General features: G+C 43.3%; 1 long non-coding RNA gene across 1 annotated transcript in view; it reads left to right on the top strand.

Moving 5' to 3' along the window:
- The first annotated feature begins 12,732 nt into the window (after positions 1 to 12,732).
- Positions 12,733 to 19,622, top strand: part of LOC146704180 (uncharacterized) — a 114,597-nt gene continuing 107,707 nt past the window's right edge. The window contains exon 1 of the long non-coding RNA XR_014921140.1: positions 12,733 to 12,863. This is a non-coding gene — a long non-coding RNA (uncharacterized LOC146704180). The remainder of the gene's footprint in view (positions 12,864 to 19,622) is intronic.

Genomic DNA, 19,622 nt, shown 5'->3' with positions numbered 1-19,622 from the left:
CCACTTCACATGGTGCCCAAATCGGACGGTCGGTGGCGGCCATGCGGAGATTTCCGCCGTTTAAATAATGCCACGGAGAATGACCGTTACCCCATCCCCCACATTCAGGATTTTTCTGCCAATCTCGCCGGAACGTCGATTTTTTCTAAAATTGACTTGGTGCGGGGGTATCACCAGGTTCCCGTGCGCCCCGAAGACGTTCCTAAAACCGCTGTCATTACCCCCTTCGGCTTGTTCGAGTTTTTGCGCATGCCGTTTGGCCTGAAAGGTGCCGCCCAGACCTTTCAGCGGCTGATGGACTCAGTTTTGCGTGGGCTGCCGTTCGTTTTTGTTTATCTGGACGATATATTGGTGGCCAGCTGCTCAGCGAGCCAGCACGAGTCCCATCTGCGCCAGGTTTTCCAGCGTTTGGAAGCGTACGGCCTGATCATCAACCCTTCCAAGTGCCAGTTTGGGTTGCCTGTTCTGGATTTCCTCGGGCACCGCATTTCCGCTGAAGGTGTGGTTCCGTTGCCCGACAGGGTCCAGGCCGTTTCGGCTTTCCCGCGTCCCACGTCGGTTAAAGCGTTGCAGGAGTTCTTGGGGATGATAAATTTTTACAACCGCTTTCTCCCCAGAGCTGCCCACCTGCTACAGCCACTCTATGCTGCCTTAAAAGGTAAAACAGCCAAAGATCCGGTTGACTGGCTGCCTGAACGCGTCCGTGCGTTTTCCGCAGCCAAGTCTGCGCTGGCTGACGCCGCCCTGCTGGCCCACCCGCTTCCGTCGGCGGAGATCGCGTTGACCACCGACGCCTCGGATGTGGCAGTGGGCGGAGTGTTGGAACAGCGGGTTTCAGGTCTCTGGCAACCGCTCGCCTTTTTCAGTCGTACGCTCCGGGATGCTGAACGCAAGTACAGTGTTTTTGACAGGGAGTTGCTGGCCCTGCACCTCGCAACACGGCATTTTCGTTTTTTCCTCGAGGGTCGCAACTTTGCTGCGTACGTTGACCACAAACCTTTGACGTTTGCGATGTCCAAGGTCTCTGACCCATGGAGCGCACGCCAGCAGCGCCAGTTGGCGGCCATTTCTGAGTTTACCACAGACATTCAGCATGTGGCTGGTAAGTCCAATCACGTCGCTGACTGTCTCTCACGTGTATTGGTTTCTCCGGTGTATGTCGGCATCGACTACGCTGCCATGGCCGCCGAGCAACGTGCTGACCCGGACGTCCTTGCCCTTCAGTCAACAAAAACGGGCCTCGTGCTGGAGGACACCCCGGTGTGGGACGGCGGTCCGCGCCTTCTTTGCGACGTTTCCACCGGCCGCCCCCGCCCGGTGGTTCCCCTTTCGTGGCGTCGTCGTGTTTTTGACTCGGTGCATGCCCTCTCTCATCCCGGCGACCGGGCCTCGGTCAAGCTGGTCAGCGCCAGGTTTGTTTGGCCGGGCCTTCGCAAGACGGTGAAAGAATGGGCGGCGGTTTGTATCCCATGCCAACGCTCGAAAATCCACCGGCACACACAGGCACACCTCGAGCCTTTCCGTGTCCCGGGTAGGCGTTTCGATCACGTTCATGTGGACCTGGTTGGTCCCTTGCCGCAGTCACAGGGTTTCACGCACCTTTTGACTGTGGTGGACTGCACAACCAGGTGGCCGGAGGCAGTACCCCTGGCATCCACGACAGCGGCGACGGTGGCCAGGGCATTTTTGTCAACGTGGGTTTCACGTTTCGGCCCCCCTGCTGACATTACCTCGGACAGGGGCCCCCAGTTTGTTTCCGAGCTTTGGTCTGCTATGGCTGACGGCCTGGGAGTCAAGGTCCACCGCACCACAGCATACCACCCGCAAGCTAATGGGATGTGCGAACGGTTTCACCGGTCACTTAAGGCCGCGCTCCGTGCTTCCTTGACAAGTGGCGACTGGGTCGAACGTCTTCCGTGGGTTTTGCTGGGTTTGCGTAGCGCGGTTAAAGAAGACCTCGGGGTTTCCCCGGCTGAACTGGTCCTCGGCCAGCCTCTCCGGGTCCCCGGGGAATTCTTACCTGAGAGCCCTCCCCCATGTTTCGATACCTCTTTGTTGCCTTTTCGCCCCCCAAGAAACTCATTTCCTGTTCCTGGTCCTGTGCACCACTGCCTGCCTGACACCTTTGTTCCGAGTTCATTGGACTCTGCTCGTTTCGTTTTCGTCAGGCACGATGCCCATAGGACTCCGCTGCGTCCACCATATGACGGGCCATACAGGGTTCTTAAACCAGGCAACAAACATTTCGTTTTGGACTTTGGCGGTCGGCAGGAAGTTGTCTCTGTTGACAGACTTAAGCCTGCACATGTTATGCAAGAGGATCAGGTGGTCCCGGCCCAGGCCCCTCGCTGCGGCTGCCCACCTGCCACCGGGCTGATGGATTCTGTTTTTTCCCCCAGGAGCGACCCGAAATCAACGGAGTCCGAGTCGTCTTCAGCTTTTTCTGACCGCCAGTGCCAGCCTCGCTCCCGGGCTGGGTTGCCCTCTGTCAGTTCCCCACCCCCCCAGTTCAGCCGCTCCGGCCGTTTGCTTAAGCCCCGGGTCCTGGACTAGTTCTGCTGGGTGTTCGGGGGGGGGGCATGTGTGGTGGACCACTAGAGGGCTCCACTCACACCCAGTGTAGAGGAAGTGTGTTCCTGTGTTTTGTGGCGCGATATGCGCAGTTGATGTTGGAGACGAATAAAGAAGGAGTGAGAACTGAGAGCTCTGTGTCGTTGATGCTTACCTCCACAACCTCTCTTTTATTGTATTTATGATTGATGGTGCATTTTAATGCTTTTCCTCACAGAAAAAATATGAACGCACGTATTAAAGAGCCCTCACACCTGATAGTCTAAGGACTGCTCATCGATTAGAATAGAATAGAATAGAATAGAATAGAATAGAATAGAATAGGCCTTTATTGTCATTGTACATGTACAAAAAAATTGTGGTTGCCCTACCAGAGCGTTCTCACTCCCGAGGCGTAACATGTCGACGTTTTGTCACATCCCGCGGCGTTCCTGAGGAACGCGAAAGGAGACCTTCGGCGTTCTTATGGTACGCGGCGGGTTATTGCTGGAATCCAGTGCAATTACGCTCCCGCGGTAATAGACGTTCCAGCCCTGTATTCCAGCCCTAAACCTAACCTTATCCCTAGCCCTGACCATAACCTTATTCCTGACCTTAACCAGGACTTTAATGATGTTAAATAGCGTGTTTCTAAGCGATTTGAAGAAAAAGAGCGAACATGTGTAGGTTCAGTCCAGACGGTTCTCATATTTCCTCTTTTTCCGAGGTCGTCATTTAGGAACGTGGTGGGTAGCCGAAAACGTAATATGGTGACGATTTGTCACCTAGCGTAAAATGTTACGCTTTGGGAGTGAGAACGGGTTGGCCCTACACCAATATGTGTTGGAATAAATTATAAATGGCAGACAGGAGAAATGTGTACAACCACGAGGAAGGTATACAAAAATAAGAGGCACAGTGTTCTGTTTCATTCCCTCCAAACCTGTTCATCTGTCTGAAATCTGCCAATAATTTAAAAATGTCCCGTACCACGATAATAAAATATGCTCTTTTTTGGTGGCAGTGTTTTTTTGTTTTTGTTTGTTTTTGTTGTTTCTGTTGTTTTTGTTTGTTTTCGTCTGAAAGGAAGGATTTCCTCATTCTCAGTTCTTTGATTTAATTGCTGCTGTGGTGCAGTCGAACCCTCAGGAGGGTTGAGGATTACGCATCATAATTAAGCAAACTCACAAAAACTGCTGCATCCACTTAGAATCGTCAGAGCCAAAGATCAAAACTGTGGGGCTTAATTAAGCAATCATCCCTTTTCATGCATTCTCCTATTTTTAATTAATTTTCAATACTATTATGTATGTCAGTGAAAAAACAGCTTATTTCAATTCTCATATCTTCCAATGAAACTAAAACACTTACCTGCATGCACGTATTAGACAGCTGGTTGAGAGATTTGGTTGGCTGTAGTTGCAAAACACAGATGAACGTGCATAATTCTAAGATTCAGAGTAGTTCTGGGGCCTGTGCACGAACATTTATTGTGCAGACATTTTTTAATGTTATTAAATGTTTTTTGATTTTTAATTAACAAAAATCCACCTTTTTTTTCCACAAAAACCTCATCTGACTCTTATAGGAAAATCTGTTCCATTCATTGTTCATCTAAATCCATCTATAAATCATACACCTTATTTTTCGGACCATAAGGCGCATTAAGCGAAACAAAACAGATAAGTCAAACTTTACTGAACTCATTCTTCTTGCTTCCTCCACTTCCATACCATTGATTTTTTTTTTGTAGCGTTTTGGCCAACATTTTGTTGTTATTAAATGTGCTGTATAAATAAAGTAAAGTAAAGATACATTAATGCTGAATCCTCTGCAGCTACTCTATTCCCATGTTGTTGCAGTATATTAATGACTAACCTCGTATTGTGGATGGATTATCTCAGTTGTTCTCCTGACTGAAGTTTGGTCCGTGTACAGCATCCTGCCATGCGATTGCATTTGTCTCGAACCATCAGGATCCCTCACGTTAGCTTTTATCAAGTGGGAAAAAGTTAGCGTTCATCCTCCAGCTTCACTGTGTTTATGTTATGCTAACATAGCTGTGTCGCTAGCGATCACGTAGCACATCACTATATAGCAGCTAGCCCAACTTCAGTAACCCTACAAACGCCACTGCTGTTTAGTTTCCTGTCTTCATTTATGTTGGACGTGATAGCAGAGCTGTACGTTTGAATTTTTCAGAAATCTCTCAGTCAGAACATGCTATATCAGCTGTGTCCCAAAACGTACACTTAATGGGATCGGTAGTCTCTTAAATTAATGTCTGGATCTATAATACTTATACTTAGAATCAATAAGTATATAATGTTTTTATTAAATGAATAAGTACCCAGCATTACATGGGATAGGCTACAGAAAAAACAACTCCCCATGTGCGTGCGGATATGACCGTAAATACTGGGGGTGTCCTTATTCATGGGCTGCATCCTCCTGAGGCCGCATTTGTAGACCGATTACATCACAGCGACTCCTCTGAATCCAGCTGACTTATGCGTCCTCCTTTTCCCGAGATTTGAAGGATGGGTCGGGTGTATCCTTCATGGCCCACCATATCCCAGAATTCATAGTGCGGCCCAGCCAATTCCAGTTTCCAACAATGGCAGCAGCTACTTAGTTGTAATATTACTCTTATTACTCTTTCTGGGTCACAAAATAAACTTTAAACATATTTTCAGCTGTGTAAACTTCAAATATCTGCTCGGTTTATCAAGACATCGCATATTTGCAAAAGTGCTCCGACGTTTTCGGAGACGTCTGTTACCCACCCGCTCGATAGCTAGAGGGCTCACTGGAGCCGGGGAGAGCTGTGAACTCGGTTTCAGACCCCCGCCGTCTTTCGCTACTCAGGTTAAACATGATATATGAGTCACTCGGATAACTTAAAAATGTTATTGTTTGGATTTTTCTGGTGTTTTATTTGTTCCTGAGTAAATCGGTTTGGCTGAGGTTAAAGTTATTAGATTAAATAAAACTTTATTAATCGCTCGCTTGGGTTCCTCCGGGATTTTCACACAGCTGAATAAACATCAAACAGAAAGCTGATTAAAGAGAAGTGTGAGATGGTCGAGAATTTACACCAGTGTCCTGTTATATTTTAGTAGCAAGAAGCAGACGGCTGAGTTTATTAAACTCCACTGAGACAGCGGTGACGCAAATCTGTAGGCTAGACCGTCCCATTTCACAGCCTCGCACTTCCGGCCTTCTCGGCCTTCGAAGGACCCGGCCCACGTAGACCGCGAAGGCCGGGTCCTCCGAAGGATGCAGCCGACGTTTTGGGACACAGCTATCATGTTTAGGTGGAGGCTAGCGAGCTAACTTCCTGCTAACTTCTAACTCCGTTAATTGTAATAAATTCTGTTTTCATGGATCCCTGGATGTTAAACTTAATTGTTACACCTGGTAAAGCAGCAACGCTGATCATTTTATTAAAGATGAAAGAAATTAGACAGTTTTCAACTCTTCGTTTGACTTTGGGACCTGAACCGGGGGAGTTTAGGACCCAGATTACTCCGCGAGGCTCCTGACTAGCCGTAATGTTCCAACAATCCATCAAGCGCTGCGGCTTCGTAGCTTAGCAAAGTCGGACTTGTCGCGAAATCAATCAATGTAGAGCAGTGTCACAAACCACGGAGGCCCCAAAAAAGTGCAATCAGCCGTTGAGTTTATTAACAGCTCGGAGAAAACATCAACATATGTCTTCTGACCAAAATACATGTTGTGGACACTTATGAAGCAGTGGGGTACACGCCCCCCCCATGGCGTCAATGACAGATTGACAGATTAAAATAGGTTCCAGGCATTAGTCACAGTTAGTTGTACATCTTGTACATCTTTAATAGCTATAAACAGACATAGAACTTCTCATTTTGATAACACCTTCCATACAAGATAATAATCTTAAGCCCTCAGAGCGTCTGAGGGCTGGTTATCGCCTCCAGTCATCTGTTACCAAGTAGAATAAAATGCAACAGGTTTGCAACAAGAAGCTGGAAACATTTGGGCCTCTGCTCAGGCCTATTCCTAGATTATATGTATTATATGTACTGTAAGCATGCATTGCAGTTATCCTTCTATGTTCTAGTTTCCCTCAGCATGTATCACCTGGACAGTCACGCCAGTGAAGCTTAAGACCCTCAATGAACTGAACATCAACTCAAAATAAGCGCAGATATGCAATGTGTATAAAATACTTCTGACCATACTTGTAATAAAAGTTAACATGGAAGGATCCTCAAATGGACATCTTCAATAAACAACTGTAATACAGTATCAATACTGTGAGAAATATTATTAAATGGAATAATGATGTAAAGAATGTTATTAATGCACTTATAATGATGCAGGTTATATGGCAGCAATAAAATAATTTCTGTATCTCCACAAACTAAAACATTGTTTGACAGATTGTTGAGCGGCGTGTAGCACATAAAATCGGTTTGAGGTCAGTAAGCACAACCAGAATTCATACAGAAGGCGCACTGTCGATTTTTGAGAAGATTAAAGGATTTTAGATGTGCCTTATAGTGTGGAAAATACAGTAAACATAAATTGCTAATTTCAGAGAATACATGATTGTGGATCCAAAAAGCTTGAGATGGTACAGTACTGTGTGTAAAGTGTCAATAAAATGAGGATCCACTGCTCGCTGTGAATGTGATGTCAGCAACCTAAAAAATAAGGTTAGCAGAGGGACAAAACTCTTGAAAAGTTGTTTAATCTAACAGAACAAGTCAGCTGGACATCTTACAACTAATGAGATAAATTATTCAATTATTTGCATGGGCAAGTAGTTGGACAATTTAACAATAATTCAACAATCAGCAGTCAGAAGGTACTAATGCTGAATGACATATACAGGTTTGGGAACAACATTTGCTTCCACCCAAACAATCTGTGTCAGGGTCACTGCTTAGTATTTCAGCAAACCAGCACCAGTCTGCATTCTGAGCTGGTTCCATCAGTAGCCTGCCTGCAGTGCAGTGCACTTCTGTATTATAACGCTTCCAAAGGCCTCGACCAACAGTTTTCACTGTTCAACAAGGATTCTCACCAACAGCTTGTTCCTACAGGTTCTATAAAGTAGATGGTAAGTACAAGCGAGCCTGTTGTCATAGTTCCCATGTGAGATACTGTAGAACTGCACTGATGTAGAACCTGATCATCTATAATGAATTTCAAATGAATAGAATCCAAAGTAGAATCCAGTCCTTACCAGTAGCAGATGTTTTGGTAGAAAACAACAGAACAGCATATCAGGCAAAGGTGAGTGCGAGTGGATATCTCCCGGATCACATTTACTTTTTAATTATTATTTTGATGTCATGAAGCTTTGAAATGCTGCACTATTATTAGTACCAACTCCTGCAAACACTTTGTAACTGAAGGAGGAGTGGATTCAACGTGCCCTTTGTCCCGATGTGTGTCCAGCGCTAGTTCAAATTTTCATTTCATGCAGGATTTACTTTTTTCCCCCTGTATGGCACATCTTACAACAAAAGAGTCATCAAAAGAAACTCTGGAGATGACACTGGCTTGAAGTGAATCTGAAGCCTACTGTGTGGAGAGTGAAAATGAAAGCTGAAATGTGCGATTCCCTGTGAGACTCCTTTTTATTCTGCAGCATTTCCACCACAATGCTCTGGAGGAGGCCAAACAGCACTTTCTGTCAATTAAATAGCCTGTAATCCAGGACACCATGCTGCTGTCCACCTGCTTCACTTTGTGCTTCACCCAGAGGAGCTGAATGGCCCTGAAAACAGTGCAATCAAAGAATGTGCTTGCCATCTTGCAACCACCTCTCTAGGTGGGATTAAGCCCTGCGGAGCTGGTACATGATGAAATTGTCCACAATCACCACGGCCTCTGCTGAACAACAATAAAGCACATTTGAAAAGGATATAGATTTTGATTAGTAAAACCTGTCCTCACTAGTTCAGCGTATATTTACAGCGTATTTATTCTTTGCGTTTGCTTTTGCTGGTTCGTCATTTTGCCGATGACATCTGCGCGCTCTCGTCAGACTCGTCAAACTCCGACCTTCATTTCTGAACACACATCAGCAGAACAGCAGGATATAGCCATGAAACATATCATTTCAGCAGCATTTCATCTGCAGAACTGTTATATCAGAAATGATCACGAGCCAAAGTATTCATTTCCATAAATGATCTTATTTCCTGTAATCAGCATTTAGAATAAAATATTTAATGCTCCTAAACTGTGACAAAAAATTGTATGAGGTATGTGAGGATGCGTGTGTGAAATGTCATGAAAAGCTTTATATGTGATTTTAAACACAACACTTCCCTTGTTTGGCATATTTCTGTATTTTCCAGTTAAAATGAGGAATATGACGTCTGTAAAGAATTGCCTTTTTCTTCACTCGCGCTTATCTTCAAGAATATTACTTCGTCTTATCAAAGCCGGGCCATGCTTCGTCTGTAACACACTTATTATGCGAGCCCACCAAGGTAGAAATTAATATTCATTAATCAGAGCCTTCTGTGAGGTTCGAGAAATACACTGAAACAAACGGAGAGCGGTGGGCGTCCTGAGCTCGATAAGTCTGTGCAGCCACGTTCAAAGACTCGACGTATGCACATAAATTCTCATTACATTGTTATCGCAGCGTTGATGTCATACACCCATGAGGATCAGTAATGGAAAACATAAACCATTTTCTTAATGTTTGTTCAAAACTAAAAGGGCTCGCTGATTTAATAAACATTTGCATTCTGCTGGCTGTATGACAGATAAGAAGTCATAAACTAAAGAGGCGATCGATCACGTAACTCGCTATAAGCTGATGTTCATATTGGCAGGAGGATTAAGCCTCACTGAATGTGATTAGCAGTTTTTGTATTCATTCGTTCCTTCTCTTGTTAACACAGTTGCTGACCAAGATCGTATTTTGTTGTTTTGTCTTTGATATTTTTCCTGCAGCGTGTAAAAGTCGCCTCGTGCGTCCAGGATCAGTATGATCAGAGGAATTTATTTATCTGTAGCAATTCTAATGTTTATGAATGTTCTCATTAAGTCTCCATCCGTGCGATGAGTGGGCAGGCACACAGATAAGGTTTTTCACACCACAGCTTCACATGTGATGTAGTGATGGTGACACGCTGTCGAATGAGATCAAGTTCATCAGGTTCGAGTGAGGTGAGAATTGTTGTGCAAAGATCCCTCTGTGTGTCTGTGAGCTAGTGCTGTATAGCATTTACTATATTACCTGCTCATCTGCTGCTGGGATGTTTGTGTGATCACTAAAAGCACCTGAACTGAACTGACACTATGCACTGTGTATCTGTATGGACTTCCTCCTGCTTTAGCTTGACGAGGTTGTTAAATAGGTTTTATCTGGTTACCTGTGAATACAAGCACAACATAAAGGCTTTCAAAAATTGAAAGCTTTGGCCTTTGAAACCAGCCAAGAGTGCGGTGCAGTGGTTAGCATGGTCGCCTACAGGAAGAAGGTTCTGTGTCCAAAGCAGAAGCTTCTGCGTGGCGTTAGCATGTACACGCCCTGTGTACGTTTAGATGCTCAGGGTTTCTCCTGAAGTCCAAAGACATGCATGTTAATTATAAAATGTTGAGGCATGAATGTAGGCTCTGGGCTCTAACTGCCAGCAAAACAGCAGTCAAGGAAAAGCACACATTTTGCAGAATGTCATTTTTTTTAATGGTCATAATATTTCATATGCAAAGGTTATTGTCGTGGGACTCAAGCTCATCTATGGATTTACTGCCTCAGGATTCAGCACATTCAACCAGTCTGTGAAAGTAATATATGGTGAAGATAATGAAGGAATAGAAGCGATAGTTTAGTTTAGTTTAGTTTAGTTTAGTTTAGTTTAGTTTAGTGGTCAAAATATTCAGTTTAGTAATACAAAATATGTATTTTGTGTACTTTAAAATCATCGCTTCGTGATTTTATCCTAGCAGAAAAATGTTGTCGTGATAAACAGTTTACTTCCAACAGCGCAAACTTTTTTAGATGACAGACAATTTTATCAGTTTTACTGATCATTTCAAAAGAAATTCTAGTAAATTGCACAACTGGAACCTAAGATGACGCAGTTCTCTTATTACTGTGGCTGCGCTGAGCATCTTGTAAGCTAATGAAATATTTGTTTGTGATACACGGTTGGTGCACAAACAGCAGGACGTTGATGGCAGTGCCATAAGGTTCGAACCATGAAAATAACAGAAATGTTGCCACGATATTCTTATTTTTATTTCTCTGTTTGAATGAACAAGCACCTTTTAACCCTCTGTAGAATGCTGTTGCCTTCAGGGAACACACAGCGTGTCTGCTTATTGCACTGTTCCTTAAATATTTTATTTGCCCATATATGGCTGGTAAATTGTGAATGGACTGGTTCTTTCTCTGGCCCTTTTCTACTCTACCTTAGCAATTAAAGCACTTTAACAACTTGCCTTATTCACTGGAGCAACAGCACCAACAACATGTGTAATTAAATACACACAGGGAAGATCGCTATTCAGTAAAATGCATGTTTGACCTTTGACCTAAGGGTTGGACAGTCCTTTCCAGAACCACATCTGCATGGGACACAACCATTTTCTTCACCTTATCAAGTTCAGAGTCACGGCCAACTTTATTTTTAAATCTGCTTAAGTGGAAAATCTATATTTTAAAAAATATACAGGCATATGCATGAACATGTGAAATGTATCCGAAGTGTATTTGTTTGTAAAATCATTCATTTCATTTATTTACTAAAATAACATTTTTGGTTCATTGCCTCGGGGCAACGTTTCCACTTTTGTCTACTTTTCTTAGGGCAGTAACACTAAAGCAGTGCTTCTAAACGCTGCCCCCTGCAACTACTTATTTTGGGTTTTTAGGTGCATCACACATGTAATAAATCACTTGTGAGGCTGTAATGTAAATAACTTATCTAAGAGTCTACGGTACATGACCCGGTCCATGATCCCCTCAATGCCATGAAGCTATCCTGCACCCTTTTCCTGTTTCCGCCTCCATACTCTGGAGATGGTGTCATTTGGCCATGTACAGCCTTCCTCTTCCTCCAAACATGGCAGATAGAGCTTGATTTTGTTTTCATGTGACCACAGCACTTTGTCCCAGTCATGCTTTGAATGATTAGATGCTCATTTCTAAACTTAAGACGGGCCGGTACATGTGCCTTTTAGAGCAGATGGGCCTCGGGGCTGCCATTACAGCGCAGTGTGTTATCAATGGTGTTTTTGGTGACTGCAGTCCCAGCTGCCTGCAGATCAATAGCAAGCTCCTCCATGAAGTTTTGGGCTAATCCACCACTATTCTCATGATCATCATAGCTTCATGCAGCAAGAAATGAAAGGAGCTCCAGACTGAGAGTGACTGATGGGTCATTTATATTTCTTGCAACAAAGTAGTAAAGGCACCAGTAGTTGTCACCTTGTCACCGAGCTTCTTTCCGATGGCTTTGTAGCCCATTCCAGCCTTGTGCAAGTCTGACCTCCTTTGACAGCTCTTTGGTGTTGCCCATGGTGGCTGAAATGAAGGTTGGAATGGAAGATACTGATTCTGAGCACAGTATTACAGTATTTCACTCATGCAAATAAATGTATAACTGTCATGTAATTTTTTTCTGGATTTTTGATATTCTGTCTCTCTCCATTAAAATAAAAACTACCATAATTAAAATAAATAAATAAATATTCATAATAAATACGGACATTTAATACCACACAGGGGTCGTCAATATCAACGGCTTAAAGAACTGAAGTGTGTATGTTCATATTTGTGAGCCTGGTTCTGCTGGAGGTTTCTTCCTGTTAAAAGGGAGTTTTTCTTTCCCGCTGTCGCCAAAGTGCTCATAGGGGGTCGTATGATTGCTGGGTGTTTCTCTGTATCTATTATTGTAGGTCTACCTTACAATATAAAGCACATTGTGGCGACTGTTGTTGTGATTTGGCGCTGTGTAAATACAACTGAACTGAAATTAAAGCAAATATAAGTGGGCAATCTGCTGCGATCGCCTCCACGTTTCATATTAAACTTCACGTTTACAGCGTAGTGTTCTCGTTCGCCTCCTTGCCTGTGTTACATGAATGCAGCGAGTCCGGGAAACAAGTTTGACACTCGGCCCGGTGACCGAGGTTTGGGGCGTTGACTAAACTTTACTCAGACCAATCAGAGTGTCGGAATTCACGGTGAAACTTTGTAAACAACTTCTACACGCTGGTTTAAAGCTCGTCCGCCGTATTTACTACGAAACAGCGCGGTGGTGCTGCAGCCGAGAGACTCAAACGACTCAAAACAGGTGAGACGCAGTTATGTGTGTTACACGCTCGCCGTTTTTGTCTCCATTCTGTGTTTGTGTCTCGCGCACCGTGCGCGCGCCCCCACTGTTTGTATGCGTGCTGTCGTTACTCATAGTAGAGTGGGTGCAAAAACAGCTGTCATTTCACGCGACAAGTGGAGGAGAAATGCGCGCTGGGCGTTTGGAGACAGTCCAGAAAGACCAAATGTAACCGTTTTATGTGGACGCGTCGCCAGAGGTTGCTTCAATGTATCGAATGACGTCGCCACTATATGGTGAATTCCAGTCCTGAGTAGGAACAGCTTGTAGCTGCTGCACGTCTCCATTGGATCGTTTCGGTGTAGTTTGAGCAAAGTGTGTCTGTTGCATCACCTAAAAGCATGATTAGCGAGACTTTTCATCAGTCGGTGGGATTTGAATTCAATTTTAGAGATTTCCTTAAAGAAGAGTGGGCCACTCTTGCTTCCCCTCTTCCTGTCGACATGTATGTGTGTGAGGCAGCGAGAGAGCGCTTGGTCCTGGCCGTTTAAATTGAACAATCCTTGATTTCTCGGAGTAATTTCAACGAGCAGGCTAATGATGGAGCACACTTCTGTAAAAATCACTCAGCATTTGCCCGCCGCCTGAGTGAGACAGACCTGTTATTAGGCTGCTTCACAGCCTGTGAATGCGTCAGGTTGCTATAAGAGCAGGTATCAGGAGCTGCTTACTCAAAGCCTGCCTCAAATGTTTCAGAGGAAATTTGACTCTGCAAGACACGAGAAAGGAGTCACGCTGAGAAATGTTGAAAAAGCTCCTTATAATATATGAAAAGCCATAAATCAGAGTCACGAGTCAAGTTACACCTGTTTCTCTAATTTCATTTAAATATGCGATTTTCTGCGTGTGTTTCACACTAAAATTTACAGACTCCAAGTTTAAACTCCGTTCTTGATCTGCGAGCTCCAGTGGCGAGAAGCAGTACTGCCTGCTGTGTTACTGTTAAGTGTGAACAGCCTGCTGTAGACTGCGGGAGACTCGGTTCAGAGCGGATGTGGGCACAGCTTTCGTTGTGGAACATCAACATCTGCATGCTCTGTGTTCCCTCAGCACGCCCACTGCAGCGAAGGAGGAGCCGAGACAGAAGGGGGAGGGAAAAGTTTCCTGTCAGAGTGGCTGAGAAAGTGAATCAGGTTAAGTTTGGCAGGCAGTCAGACCTGGGGGGGGGGCTTCAATTTTAGACTTTTTCCGCTGTAACTTCTCTGGAAATGTGACGCATTTCATTTTGTGGTCTGTGAAGTTGATTTCTTGATGGTATCATGCTCATTCTTAGTACATTTCTGTTTTGAAGAAGTTCATCTCAGCTGTCTCCTAACAGCGTCCAAAGCTTAACAGTTGCTGCATTTACTTGTCTGCATGCGTCCTTTGCCTCTTTTTACGGGCAGTTTTTGGTTTGCTGATGTTGTTTTGGATAGAAAGCGACACCACGGTAGACAGGGTCAAATATAAACCCGAAGAGTAAACTTGTGGGTATATTTTACTTGGAATTATTGAGTTGCTTACACTAAACTGGCAAAGTTACATGTTTAACAGAAACAGAACAGAGAGACGTGTTTTTCACAAGTCTTTTCCATATAATGAAGACTGTCCAAATATGCAGTTTCCCAACGTTAATTTGGAAAATTTCCAAATGCTGCCACCAGTTTCCAAAGATTATGTAATTGTGAAATTGTGCAACTAATAAAGGCATTATTTTACTCTTTAAAGTTACACAAGAAAATCAGCCCACATGTGTTAGTTTGATTGTTGTCGTCTGGCTGCCTCAGTTCACACAAGCTGTGTGTCAGCTACCTGTTACCACTGAAACTGATTCGGTAGATCTCAGGGAAATTCTGTGAAATTACCCATCATCTTATCTGGCCCTCAAACAGAATCAAATAATTAAAGTTGAGAAATGATCCCCGCAGTTTCACAATTGCATCGCTTTGTTTCTAACGTTTTTAGAGTGAGCAGGCCGTGTCATCACGTAAAAACTCCACCTATGTCCCAGTTTGTTCTGTTTTGCACGTGACGTATCAGCTGCCGGTAAGTGTGTGGGTTTTATAACAGCTGGACTCACAAGGCGCACTGTGGTTTTGTTGCATTTGCATGTCAGTTAAAAACAGAAATACTCTGAGGAAATACGAGTTTGTTTGTTTTTTACGTTTGATAGCATTCACCGCAACATTTGATTTATAATAAAAGCTTTATCGCTGTTGGAGTGCCCTTTAAAACTATTGTTGCTCATGACCTCAAGCAGCGATCAGACTGTTGAAGGGGAAATGAGAATTGTTTGTTTTCAGGTTGGGCTGTTAACCGCCCTGACAGTACATGAAGCACGCTGACGTCATCGTTTCCCATCACAGCACCTAAACACAAACAAATGTCAGCTGTGACTTACAGACCGCAGTGTTTTGGTGGTTAGATTGCTTTGAATACACAATGTGCCGACCCCCGACGTAGGTTAGACGAAGATAACGATCGTACGTGTTGACTCGGTGCCGATGTTACATATAGAGAAGAAAAAAGAGGCAACACAAACACAAAGGGTAAAAGGATAATAGAGAACCATATAATAACATTCTGCATTATGTATCAGTTATTTTTGGCTAGTTAACGAGTGAGTGTGAGCGACGAAGAAGCTGCTTCCTGCAAAATACTGTTGTGGTGATACGCATCAGTAATGAAGTTGTTGACGTCATTTTGGAGTTTCACCTTGAGTAAAAAGTTGCTCTTCTGGGAAGTCACTGTCATGGTTCTTGTAATATCACGGATGATGTCGATATCAGCTGCTTTGGTAAAGCGGCTGATCTCTTGTGTGTATTTCTCAGAAAACAGTACTTTGCCAAACTAAACGGCTTGTTGGTGTTTCGTGATGCTGCTCGATGTCGGCCTGTGAGAAACAAAGACGAGTAGAAACGACGAGTCGGTGTGAGAAGAAGTTTCTTTAAGCGAAGACTGCTGGCATGTTTTCAGTGGAGCAGGAGGAGGAAGAGGAGGCAGAGCGCGGTTGGATTGTGTCTTCCGATGTGTCTACTACACAACTGGACTGGGATCTCTGAGATTTAACATCTGCTCTGCAGGAAAGAACATCTCGCTGATGCTGATTATTCCAGCTCACATCCTGTAGGGATGCAGTTACATGAGTTACACTTTAAAGTAGGGCTGGGCGATATATCGAGTTTTTAAAAAAATATCGATATATTTTCATACGAGATATAAGATGTGACAATATCGTTTATATCGATATAGTCTATGTTACGTTATAATTATACTTGTGGAGCCGCAGGCTTGCCTCTCTTTCGTCCACTTTTGTCTCTACGCAACGTTACTCGGCCTCGCCTCTCCTTCACTGAACACAACTCCCCCTCCCCCATAGCTTCACCTGCAGGCAATGACAAGATGAAAGCGGAAAATCTCCGTTAGCGAGTTACCGCGGATCGCCCCGTGCGTGGGGCTGGACGGCGTCAACGTGTTAGCGAGTTAACCACGCTAACGACATGCAGCCTGGAGGAGCTGCACGGCCTAAAATCCTTTCATTTTCTCAAAAATCGACAGTGCGCCTTATGTATGAATTCTGGTTGTGCTTACTGACCGCGAACCGATTTTATGTGATACACAGCGCTCAGCAATCTGTCAAAAAATGTTTTAATATGACCGCTTGATGGATTGTCAGAGGATTACGGCTACCGAGGAGGAGCCTCGCGGAGTGATACGTACTGTGTGTGTATAAGGACCACAAATGGCACCTGTTCAGAGACGTGGTGCAGCTGTGAAATCTGTCTCTTTGTTATTATGCTCAGCGTCTATTAGTTTACATTTTCACTGCACAATTGTGAGCTTTTTGTTATGCACAAAAACAAGATTGTTTTCTTTTATTTATAGACCATGATTATTTAATAAATGCTGATAATTTATTTTTGAGTAATTTCTTCGTGTACATCTACGCTGTATGTTAATAAAAGTGCCCGTGTGACATCTGGGACACAGTGTGACTAAGAACTCTCTTTTTGTTCTTAACTTATGGCTTTAAAAATAAATATCGAGATATATATCTTATATCGCCATCCAGGTAAAAAATATCGAGATATGAATTTTGGGTCATATCGCCCAGCCCTACTTTAAAGCGTTCACGCCAAATGAACTATTGACTTGTTTATGTTGCTGTCATTTTCTGCTCCGTGGGTAGTTTTGGCTGTCAATGAAACATCTTGGTTTTGTTTGTTTATTTGGTTTTTGTTTGTTTGTTTCTACACCTTAAAGTGGCAGCATCACAAAAAAACCATTTATACTTGTGTTAAGGGTTTATTTATTGATGTCTAATTAAACTGCTGTTGCAATAATACTGGTGTGTTTTACTCGTTAAAAGGGGAACACAAAGTACAGCTTGGGCTATTAATAAACCTCAATGCAGTGCAGCTTTCTGCTGCATATTTTTAGACACTGTATTTGTTTGCTGTACTTCACAGCTGTGCATTATTGATGCACAATCTTTGTCTTTGCCTGATTTCTAAGGTCACTACAGCTGTTGTAGGGTGTGTCTTGTTGTTTGATAGGTATGTCAGCTGTTGACATTGCAATGTTTTGGTGTTGCAAACTCCCCTGAGAGTCTACGTCAAGACATGTCGGTGCATTTCCCAGAGGTACGCTTTTTTTTTTTTTTTTTTTTTAAGCAGCACAGTGTGCCACTTTGCTCAAATGGGTTTTTTTTTTTCTTCTGTGAAGATGAGTTTGCATCTTCACATCCGGTGTGGTTCATATAAAAAAAGCAAAGTTAAATCAAACTAAATGAAGTGTTCTGTGAAAAACAAAGAACACGAGTTGGTATTGTAAAGGGAGAACAGGAGAAAGTTATTTATGTCCTACATTAAAAAAATCAAGAGTAGAAATGACTGATGTCTTCTGGTATGAGTAATGTTTTGTCGTGTATCTCATAGAGCAGATTTCAGTTGCCTGTGCGATATTTCACTCATGCTTTATGATCATCTTTGAGTGTGGGAACAGTTGTTACTTTCAATCTGATTGCTGAAAAAGCCGTGTTAGACGAAGCTTCTCATCTGAGCTCTTTGCATTTTTATTCTTCATCCAGTTGTTTACTGACTTTGTTGAAAGAGCGTAATTAATGCAGCAACTATGGGCTTTTTCACATTTGTTCATAAGTGGTCGAACTCTGACCTCTAGTGGTGTCAAAGTTACCCACATGCAACATTTACATGACGCAGTGAGATACAGTGTATGGAATGCCAGGACTGCCATAATGAATTAATTAAATACACCATTAAATAATTAATTAAATGTGGCAATAATGAATTTATTAAAATGCGAAATAATTAAAACGCTGATCGAGTCAAAACCATTGCTTTGGCCTGGTGGCCATTGTTTTTAGCACACAACAACCGGCATGTGGAAGCTAACAGAACTGAACTTTGAAAAACCGTTTGTGTGTCACCAAATACCGTTTTAATATTTTTTTAGCCGAGAATGTAGTGGTTTAATCTTCATGTGTCTGGTCGGTTTGTCAAGATACAGCCTCTTTGCAAAAGTGCTTCGATGATGTCGGAGATGTCTGCCCAGTCTCACGGCAAAGCGTGGGATAGACCCGCTCGCCTCGCAAGCAATCGAGCTGTTATTGCCACTGACAAAGCGCAGGCCTGGTACACAGCTGTAGTAACCCCCGCTGACTTCTTTTACTGAGGTTATATTTATCAGGGATTTATTTCCCGATGTTCTTATGTGTCCTACGTGTTTCAGTCACCAATTCTGAATTATAACTAACATTAAAAACATGTTTAAGGAGGAGAGAGAGCAAATAAATCTGTTTAACATCTGATCTTTGGGTTTTTGTTCAGTAATCAGCGTGACCTGTGTATAAACACATAAAAGAGATAACGTTGGTGTTTCCGTCATGTAGTAACTGCTGGCTTTAACTGTACAAAGGTTGTTCGACACTATGAAACACATACAGACTTCATGATGTTCGGCTAATATTTTTATTGTGAATATTAATCATGAGGGTAAACGGCCCTGTACACCACGCAGCGAGGTCAGCATGTCCACGATATCTTCAGCTCTCTGAGTTAACTCAGAGTTTCCCAGCTGACTAATCTAACGGTCATCTACGAATATTTCACGGCTCATATCAGTATGATTTTACAGAAAATCATCCGTATTACTGCCAACTATTCCAGAGACGTGAAAATCTACAGCATAAAGAACAAAAACATATAGCAACACTGTAACAGAGATGAACCGTCAGTTTGTCGCAGATCAAAGTGGAATGAAAGTGATTGGTTGAACAGGTGTGATCTGTGTTTTCTGCATTTTCATCAGTGTAAGAGACTCAGCAGCAGATTAGGATAACAGTTATACATTTAATGAATCACCAAATGAATCCACGCAAGAAACGAGCAAACCTGTTCGGACAGTTTGAGTTTGTATTCCCTCAGCTGCAGACTCGCTGCTGCTTAAATGTTTGAGAGGAAGATTAGATATAAACAAACGTCAAACATAGACTCAGTCTGCTTTCACATTTGATATGAGGCCAGCACGTATAGTGGCTGTGTCCTGTTTTAAGATCATACATGTAAAATTGTTGTCTGACCTCCGTCGATCCAGCCGCTCAGAGTCCGTGGTTACCATGGTTACTGCTTAAGCAGCTGTAATGTTAACAGCTGGCACTGAGGAAACCTCCCGGCAGCATGGGTGTTTATGTTTTTCATTGCAAAAGAACCGTCTGAATGG

Source organism: Copadichromis virginalis, linkage group LG7 (genome assembly GCF_057382275.1).
Source record: "Copadichromis virginalis isolate Kocher_CV1m ecotype Utaka linkage group LG7, C_Virginalis_male_GT1.1, whole genome shotgun sequence".
NCBI classification, from domain to species: Eukaryota; Metazoa; Chordata; class Actinopteri; order Cichliformes; family Cichlidae; genus Copadichromis; species Copadichromis virginalis.
Note: the sequence above shows the minus strand (reverse complement) of the source record. Positions and strands in the feature narration are given on the sequence as shown.